Below are 8,838 nucleotides of genomic sequence, written 5' to 3'. Positions count from 1 at the left end.
CAACCCCACCTACCCACCCTCTCCCCATATCCCCCAACCCCACCTACCCACCTTCTCCCCATATCCCCCAACCCCACCTACCCACCTTCTCCCCATATCCCGCAACCCCATCTACCCACCTTCTCCCCATATCCCCAAACCCCACCTACCCACCTTCTCCATATCCCCCAACCCCACCTACCCACCTTCTCCCCATATCCCCAATCCCACCTACCCACCTTCTCCCCATATCCTCCAACCCCACCTACCCACCTTCTCCCATATCCCCCAACCCCACCTACCCACCTTCTCCCCATATCCCCAATCCCACCTACCCACCTTCTCCCCATATCCTCCAACCCCACCTACCCACCTTCTCCCATATCCCCCAACCCCACCTACCCACCTTCTCCCCATATCCCCAATCCCACCTACCCACCTTCCCCATATCCCCCAACCACACCTACCCACCTTCTCCCCATATCCCCCAACCCCACCTACCCACCTTCCTCCCCATATCCTCCAACCCCACCTACCCACCTTCTCCCCATATCCCCCAACCCCACCTACCCACCTTGTCCCCATATCCCCCAACCCCACTGACCCACCTTCCCCATATCCCCCAACCCCACCTACCCACCTTCCCCATATCCCCCAACCCCACCTACCCACCTTCTCCCCATATCCCCCAACCCCCACCTACCCACCTTCCCCATATCCCCCAACCCCACCTACCCACCTTCTCCCCATATCCCCCAACCCCCACCTACCCACCTTCCCCATATCCCCCAACCCCACCTACCCACCTTCTCCCCATATCCCCCAACCCCACCTACCCACCTTCTCCCCATATCCCCCAACCCCACCTATCCACCTTCTCCCCATATCCCCCAACCCCACCTACCCATCTTCTCCCCATATCCCCCAACCCCACCTACCCACCTTCTCCCCATATCCCCCAACCCCACCTACCCACCTTCTCCCCATATCCCCCAACCCCTTCACTCCCTCCACAATCCCATCGAATTGCCTCTTATCCCCATTTACTCTGTCCCTCTCTTCAACGCCCTTCCCCGGTCAATGAGTCCACCCATCGATGTCCCCTTTGGACGATACCTGCCCCCATCCTATCCATCCTCAGTCCCAATCCCCCGATATTCGGTCCCCTTCACCACAGACGGACAACCCTTCTCGACTCCCCTCCGATTCCCGGCAGAGCCCAACTCCTGCTCTGCACGCCGCCAACCCGTCAGGGTCTTCCCCACAACCTCAATCGCTGGCCCCAACACAACCACTGCCCCGTGACCTCAATCAAGGTCACCGATCGGCATGGTAACTGCAAAGAGCTGGCATTACCTGCTTTCCTTGTGCCGATGATGCGCCCTGGAACTGAAAGACAGAGAGGAGTCAGTCACGGGATCAAGGAGAAGGAGCCAAGTGAGACCTTTGCTGAGAGTTCTGAGAGAAAGGCCGCAGCCCAGAGTGACCGAGGACACCCAGAGTGAAAATAGCACAAGTGGCTCATTGACGCCAAGCTTGGCTCTTGAAAGATTGCCGAGAGTCGGGATGCAAGATCTGCTTGAATGCCTTCCGAGAGGGTTTGTCATATGCCCCACCCCCGGCCGTCCCACCACGCACTCCCTTCATCCTCACAGGTCACTGCCTTCCCTCGGCCAATCGGAAAGCAAACAAACTCTTGCCGTGGCTCAGTGCTGAGCACTCTCGCCTCTGAGCCAGAAGATTGTGGCTTCAAGTCCCTGGAGTGGACAAAATGCCGGCCGACACGCCCAGTGCAGTACTGAGGGAGTGCCGCACTGTCGGAGGGGCAGTACTGAGGGAGTGCCGCACTGACGGAGGGGTAGTACTGAGGGAGTGCTGCACTGTCGGAGGGGCAGTACTGAGGGAGTGCTGCACTGTCGGAGGGGCAGTACTGAGGGAGTGCTGCACTGTCGGAGGGGCAATACTGAGGGAGTGCCGCACTGTCGGAGGGGCAGTACTGAGGGAGTGCCGCACTGTCGGAGGGTCAGTACTGAGGGAGTGCGGCACTGTCGGAGGGGCAGTACTGAGGGAGTGCCGCACTGTCGGAGGGGCAGTACTGAGGGAGTGCCGCACTGTTGGAGGGGCAGTACTGAGGGAGCTCCGCACTGTCGGAGGGGCAGTACTGAGGGAGTGCCGCACTGTCGGAGGGGCAGTACTGAGGGAGTGCCGCACTGTCGGAGGGGCAGTACTGAGGGAGTGCCGCACTGTCGGAGAGTCAGTACTGAGAGAGTGCTGCACTGTCGGAGGGGCAGTACTGAGGGAGTGCCGCACTGTCGGAGGGGCAGTACTGAGGGAGTGCTGCACTGTCGGAGGGGTAGTACTGAGGGAGTGCTGCACTGTCGGAGGGCCAGTACTGAGGGAGTGCCGCACTGTCGGAGGGTCAGTACTGAGGGAGCGCCGCACTGTCAGAGGGTCAGTACTGAGGGAGTGCTGCACTGTCGGAGGGGCAGTACTGAGGGAGTGCTGCACTGTCGGAGGGTCAGTACTGAGGGAGTGCCGCACTGTCGGAGGGGCAGTACTGAGGGAGTGCTGCACTGTCGGAGGGGCAGTACTGAGAGAGTGCCGCACTGTCGGAGGGGCAGTACTGAGAGAGTGCTGCACTGTCGGAGGGGTAGTACTGAGGGAGTGCTGCACTGTCGGAGGGGCAGTACTGAGGGAGTGCCGCACTGTCGGAGGGGCAGTACTGAGGGAGTGCTGCACTGTCGGAGGGGTAGTACTGAGGGAGTGCTGCACTGTCGGAGGGGCAGCACTGAGGGAGTGCTGCACTGTCGGAGGGTCAGTACTGAGAGAGTGCTGCACTGTCGGAGGGGTAGTACTGAGGGAGTGCTGCACTGTCGGAGGGTCAGTACTGAGAGAGTGCTGCACTGTCGGAGGGGCAGTACTGAGGGAGTGCCGCACTGTCGGAGGGGCAGTACTGAGGGAGTGCTGCACTGTCGGAGGGGTAGTACTGAGGGAGTGCTGCACTGTCGGAGGGACAGTACTGAGTGGGTGCTGCACTGTCGGAGGGTCAGTACTGAGGGAGCGCCGCACTGTCGGAGGGGTAGTACTGAGGGAGTGCCGCACTGTCGGAGGGGCAGTACTGAGTGAGTGCCGCACTGTCGGAGGGGCAGTACTGAGGGAGTGCCGCACTGTCGGAGGGGCAGTGCTGAGGGAGTGCTGCACTGTCGGAGGGGCAGTACTGAGGGAGTGCCGCACTGTCGGAGGAGCAGTACTGAGGGAGCGCCGCACTGTCGGAGGGGCAGTACTGAGGGAGTGCCGCACTGTCGGAGGGGCAGTACTGAGGGAGTACCGCACGGTCGGAGGGGCAGTACTGAGGGAGTACCGCACTGTCGGAGGGGCAGTACTGAGGGAGCGCCGCACTGTCGGAGGGGCAGTACTGAGTGAATATTCTCATCTGAGCCAATGTACAACCTGTGCTCAGCAGGAAGCTGTTTTAACGTTTAACCCAGCAAGTCCTGGCCTCACAGACTGCGCAGAGAGAATTGTGAGCGACAGTGAACCTGTGTCACAGGGCGTGAGTGCACAAGTCTTGGAAACTGCCAGGTTTAGTCGAGTAGCGTGTTAAAAAAGCACATGCGATCCTAAGTTTTATTAACGGAGAAATCATGTAGTTATTGCTAAACCCTTCTAAATCCCTTGGCTAGGCCCCAGCTGGAGTATTGTGTCCAATTCTCGGCCCAGCACTTTAGGAAGGATGTGAAGGCCTTGGAGAGGGTGCAGAGGGGATTGACCAGAATGGTACCGGGGATGGGGAACTTCAGTTACATGGGGAGACTGGAGAAGCTGGGATTGTTCTCCTTAGAGCAGAGAAGGTTAAGGGGAGAGTGACCAGAATGGTACCGGGGATGGGGAACTTCAGTTACATGGGGAGACTGGAGAAGCTGGGGTTGTTCTCCTTAGAGCAGAGAAGGTTAAGGGGAGAGTGACCAGAATGGTACCAGGGATGGGGAACTTCAGTTACATGGGGAGACTGGAGAAGCTGGGATTGTTCTCCTTAGAGCAGAGAAGGTTAAGGGGAGAGTGACCAGAATGGTGCAGGGATGGGGAACTTCAGTTACACGGGGAGACTGGAGAAGCTGGGATTGTTCTCCTTAGAGCAGAGAAGGTTAAGGGGAGAGTGACCAGAATGGTACCAGGGATGGGGAACTTCAGTTACATGGGGAGACTGGAGAAGCTGGGATTGTTCTCCTTAGAGCAGAGAAGGTTAAGGGGAGAGTGACCAGAATGGTGCAGGGATGGGGAACTTCAGTTACATGGGGAGACTGGAGAAGCTGGGATTGTTCTCCTTAGAGCAGAGAAGGTTAAGGGGAGAGTGACCAGAATGGTGCAGGGATGGGGAACTTCAGTTACATGGGGAGACTGGAGAAGCTGGGATTGTTCTCCTTAGAGCAGAGAAGGTTAAGGGGAGAGTGACCAGAATGGTACCAGGGATGGGGAACTTCAGTTACATGGGGAGACTGGAGAAGCTGGGATTGTTCTCCTTGGAGCAGAGAAGGTTAAGGGGAGAGTGACCAAAATGGTACCAGGGATGGGGAACTTCAGTTACATGGGGAGACTGGAGAAGCTGGGGTTGTTCTCCTTAGAGCAGAGAAGGTTAAGGGGAGGTTGACCAGAATGGTACCAGGGATGGGGAACTTCAGTTACATGGGGAGACTGGAGAAGCTGGGATTGTTCTCCTTAGAGCAGAGAAGGTTAAGGGGAGATTGACCAGAATGGTACCGGGGATGGGGAACTTCAGTTACATGGGGAGACTGGAGAAGCTGGGGTTGTTCTCCTTAGAGCAGAGAAGGTTAAGGGGAGATTGACCAGAATGGTACCAGGGATGGGGAACTTCAGTTACATGGGGAGACTGGAGAAGCTGGGGTTGTTCTCCTTGGAGCAGAGAAGGCAAATCCGAGAATTAAAAGAGATGTTCAAAAATGATAAAGCAGTTTAATTGCTCCTGAATACTTACCGACCACAGAAGGAGCCCCACGTGGGTATCCAGCCCCAGCCCCATACCCTGAAACAGGAAGAGTAGAAGAGTTCATCAAGTTAGCATTCTCATAGAGAGAAAAAATCCACCAGTTCCAATGTCACCCAATCCACGATGTGGGGTGGGGAGCGGGTCTGGGAGAGTGTACATGGGCTGTGGGAGGATTAAATGGGTGGGGAGAGTCAGTGATAGGGGAGTGTGTACATGGGCTGTGGGAGGATTAAATGGGTGGGGAGAGTCAGTGATAGGGGAGTGTGTACATGGGCTGTGGGAGGATTAAATGGGTGGGGAGAGTCAGTGATAGGGGAGTGTGTACATGGGCTGTGGGAGGATTAAATGGGTGGGGAGAGTCAGTGATAGGGGAGTGTGTACATGGGCTGTGTGAGGGGATTAAATGGGTGGGGAGAGTCAGTGATAGGGGAGTGTGTACATGGGCTGTGGGAGGATTAAATGGGTGGGGAGAGTCAGTGATAGGGGAGTGTGTACATGGGTTGTGGGAGGATTAAATGGGTGGGGAGAGTCAGTGATAGGGGAGTGTGTACATGGGCTGTGGGAGGATTAAATGGGTGGGGAGAGTCAGTGATAGGGGATTGTGTACATGGGCTGTGGGAGGATGAAATGGGTGGGGAGAGTCAGTGATAGGGGAGTGTGTACATGGGCTGTGGGAGGATTAAATGGGTGGGGAGAGTCAGTGATAGGGGAGTGTGTACATAGACTGTGGGAGGATTAAATGGGTGGGGAGATTCAGTGATAGGGGAGTGTGTACATGGGCTGTGTGAGGATTAAATGGGTGGGGAGAGTCAGTGATAGGGGAGTGTGTACATGGGCTGTGGGAGGATTAAATGGGTGGGGAGAGTCAGTGATAGGGGATTGTGTACATGGGCTGTGGGAGGATGAAATGGGTGGGGAGAGTCAGTGATAGGGGAGTGTGTACATGGGCTGTGGGAGGATTAAATGGGTGGGGAGAGTCAGTGATAGGGGAGTGTGTACATGGGCTGTGGGAGGATTAAGTGGGTGGGGAGAGTCAGTGATAGGGGATTGTGTACATGGGCTGTGGGAGGATGAAATGGGTGGGGAGAGTCAGTGACAGGGGAGTGTGTACATGGGCTGTGGGAGGATTAAATGGGTGGGGAGAGTCAGTGATAGGGGAGTGTGTACATGGGCTGTGGGAGAATTAAATGGGTGGGGAGAGTCAGTGAGAGGGGAGTGTGTACATGGGCTGTGGGAGAATTAAATGGGTGGGGAGAGTCAGTGATAGGGGAGTGTGTACATGGGCTGTGGGAGGATTAAATGGGTGGGGGGAGTCAGTTATAGGGGAGAGTGTATTACACAGCCCATTCAATGCTAAAACAATGGCAATGAAGAATGGAATTGAGTTCAGGGACAAGTGACTCACTTACCATTCCCATAAACAGGCTGAATACCGGCAGCACCACCATAACCTGGAATTCACAACACAACACATCAGTAAATGGAGTACGAGAAGAAGCTTGCAGGGAACATTAAGGCGGATTGCAAAAGTTTCTATAGGTATGTAAAGAGAAAAAGGTTAGTAAAGACAAACGTAGGTCCCCTGCAGTCAGAATCAGGGGAAGTCATAACGGGGAACAAAGAAATGGCGGACCAATTGAACAAGTACTTTGGTTCAGTATTCACTAAGGAGGACACAAACAACCTTCCGGATATAAAAGTGGTCAGAGGGTCTATTAAGGAGGAGGAACTGAGGGAAATCTTTATTCGTCGGGAAATTGTGTTGGGGAAATTGATGGGATTGAAGGCCGATAAATCCCCAGGGCCTGATGGACTGCATCCCAGAGTACTTAAGGAGGTGGCCTTGGAAATTGCAGATGCATTGACAGTCATTTTCCAACATTCCATTGACTCTGGATCAGTTCCTATGGAGCGGAGGGTAGCCAATGTAACCCCACTTTTTAAAAAAGGAGGGAGAGAGAAAACAGGGAATTATAGACCGGTCAGCCTGACCTCAGTAGTGGGTAAAATGATGGAATCAATTATTAAGGATGTCATAGCAGCGCATTTGGAAAGTGACATGATAGGTCCAAGTCAACATGGATTTGTGAAAGGGAAATCATGCTTGACAAATCTTCTGGAATTTTTTGAGGATGTTTCCAGTAGAGTGGACAAGGGAAAACCAGTTGATGTGGTATATTTGGACTTTCAGAAGGCATTCGACAAGGTCCCACACAAGAGATTAATGTGCAAAGTTAAAGCACATGGGATTGGGGGTAGTGTGCTGACGTGGATTGAGAACTGGTTGTCAGACAGGAAGCAAAGAGTAGGAGTAAATGGGTACTTTTCAGAATGGCAGGCAGTGACTAGTGGGGTACCGCAGGGTTCTGTGCTGGGGCCCCAGCTGTTTACACTGTACATTAATGATTTAGACGAGGGGATTAAATGTAGTATCTCCAAATTTGCGGATGACACAAAGTTGGGTGGCAGTGTGAGCTGCGAGGAGGATGCTATGAGGCTGCAGAGTGACTTGGATACGTTAGGTGAGTGGGCAAATGCATGGCAGATGAAGTATAATGTGGATAAATGTGAGGTTATCCACTTTGGTGGTAAAAACAGAGAGACAGACTATTATCTGAATGATGACAGATTAGGAAAAGGGAAGGTGCAACGAGACCTGGGTGTCATGGTGCATCAGTCATTGAAGGTTGGCATGCAGGTACAGCAGGCGGTTAAGAAAGCAAATGGCATGTTGGCTTTCATAGCGAGGGAATTTGAGTACAGGGGCAGTGAGGTGTTGCTACAGTTGTACAGGGCCTTGGTGAGGCCACACCTGGAGTATTGTGTACAGTTTTGGTCTCCTAACTTGAGGAAGGACATTCTTGCTATTGAGGGAGTGCAGCGAAGATTCACCAGACTGATTCCCGGGATGGTGGGACTGACCTATCAAGAAAGACTGGATCAACTGGGCTTGTATTCACTGGAGTTCAGAAGAATGAGAGGGGACCTCATAGAAACGTTTAAAATTCTGACGGGTTTAGACAGGTTGGATGCAGGAAGAATGTTCCCAATGTTGGGGAAGTCCAGAACCAGGGGTCACAGTCTAAGGATAAGGGGTAAGCGATTTAGGACCGAGATAAGGAGAAACTTCTTCACCCAGAGAGTGGTGAACCTGTGGAATTCTCTACCACAGAAAGTAGTTGCGGCCAATTCACTAAATATATTCAAAAGGGAGTTAGATGAAGTCCTTACGACTCGGGGGATCAAGGGGTATGGCGAGAAAGCAGGAATGGGATACTGAAGTTACATGTTCAGCCATGAACTCATTGAATGGCGGTGCAGGCTAGAAGGGCCGAATGGCCTACTCCTGCACCTATTTTCTATGTTTCTATGTTTACACACTCCCCTATCACTGACTCTCCCCACCCATTTAATCCTCCCACAGCCCATGTACATACTCCCCTATCACTGACTCTCCCCACCCATTTAATCCTCCCACAGCCCATGTACACACTCCCCTATCACTGACTCTCCCCACCCATTTAATCCTCTCACAGCCCATGTACACACTCCCCTATCACTGACTCTCCCCACCCATTTAATCCTCCCACAGCCCATGTACACACTCCCCTATCACTGACTCTCCCCACCCATTTAATCCTCACACAGCCCATCTACACACTCCCCTATCACTGACTCTCCCCACCCATTTAATTCTCCCACAGCCCATGTACACACTCCCCTATCACTGACTCTCTCCACCCATTTAATCCTCCCACAGCCCATGTACACACTCCCCTATCACTGACTCTCCCCACCCATTTAATCCTCCCACAGCCCATGTACACACTCCCCTATCACTGACTCTCCCCACC

The 8,838-nt window shown here is 53.9% G+C and overlaps 1 long non-coding RNA gene across 1 annotated transcript; it reads right to left on the bottom strand.

The window, feature by feature from the left end:
• Window positions 1–1,332: 1,332 nt before the first annotated feature.
• Window positions 1,333–6,438, bottom strand: LOC139250527 (uncharacterized). Its single transcript, XR_011591321.1, has 3 exons — window positions 6,394–6,438; window positions 4,973–5,020; window positions 1,333–1,368 (listed from the first exon to the last, which is right to left on the bottom strand). It is a non-coding gene; the product is annotated as an uncharacterized lncRNA (long non-coding RNA).
• Window positions 6,439–8,838: the final 2,400 nt, after the last annotated feature.

The sequence above is a fragment of the Pristiophorus japonicus genome, unplaced genomic scaffold (genome assembly GCF_044704955.1).
Source record: "Pristiophorus japonicus isolate sPriJap1 unplaced genomic scaffold, sPriJap1.hap1 HAP1_SCAFFOLD_3861, whole genome shotgun sequence".
Lineage (NCBI taxonomy): Eukaryota > Metazoa > Chordata > Chondrichthyes > Pristiophoridae > Pristiophorus > Pristiophorus japonicus.
The sequence above is the reverse complement of the archived record's forward strand: the minus strand, read 5'-3'. Positions and strand labels throughout refer to the sequence as shown.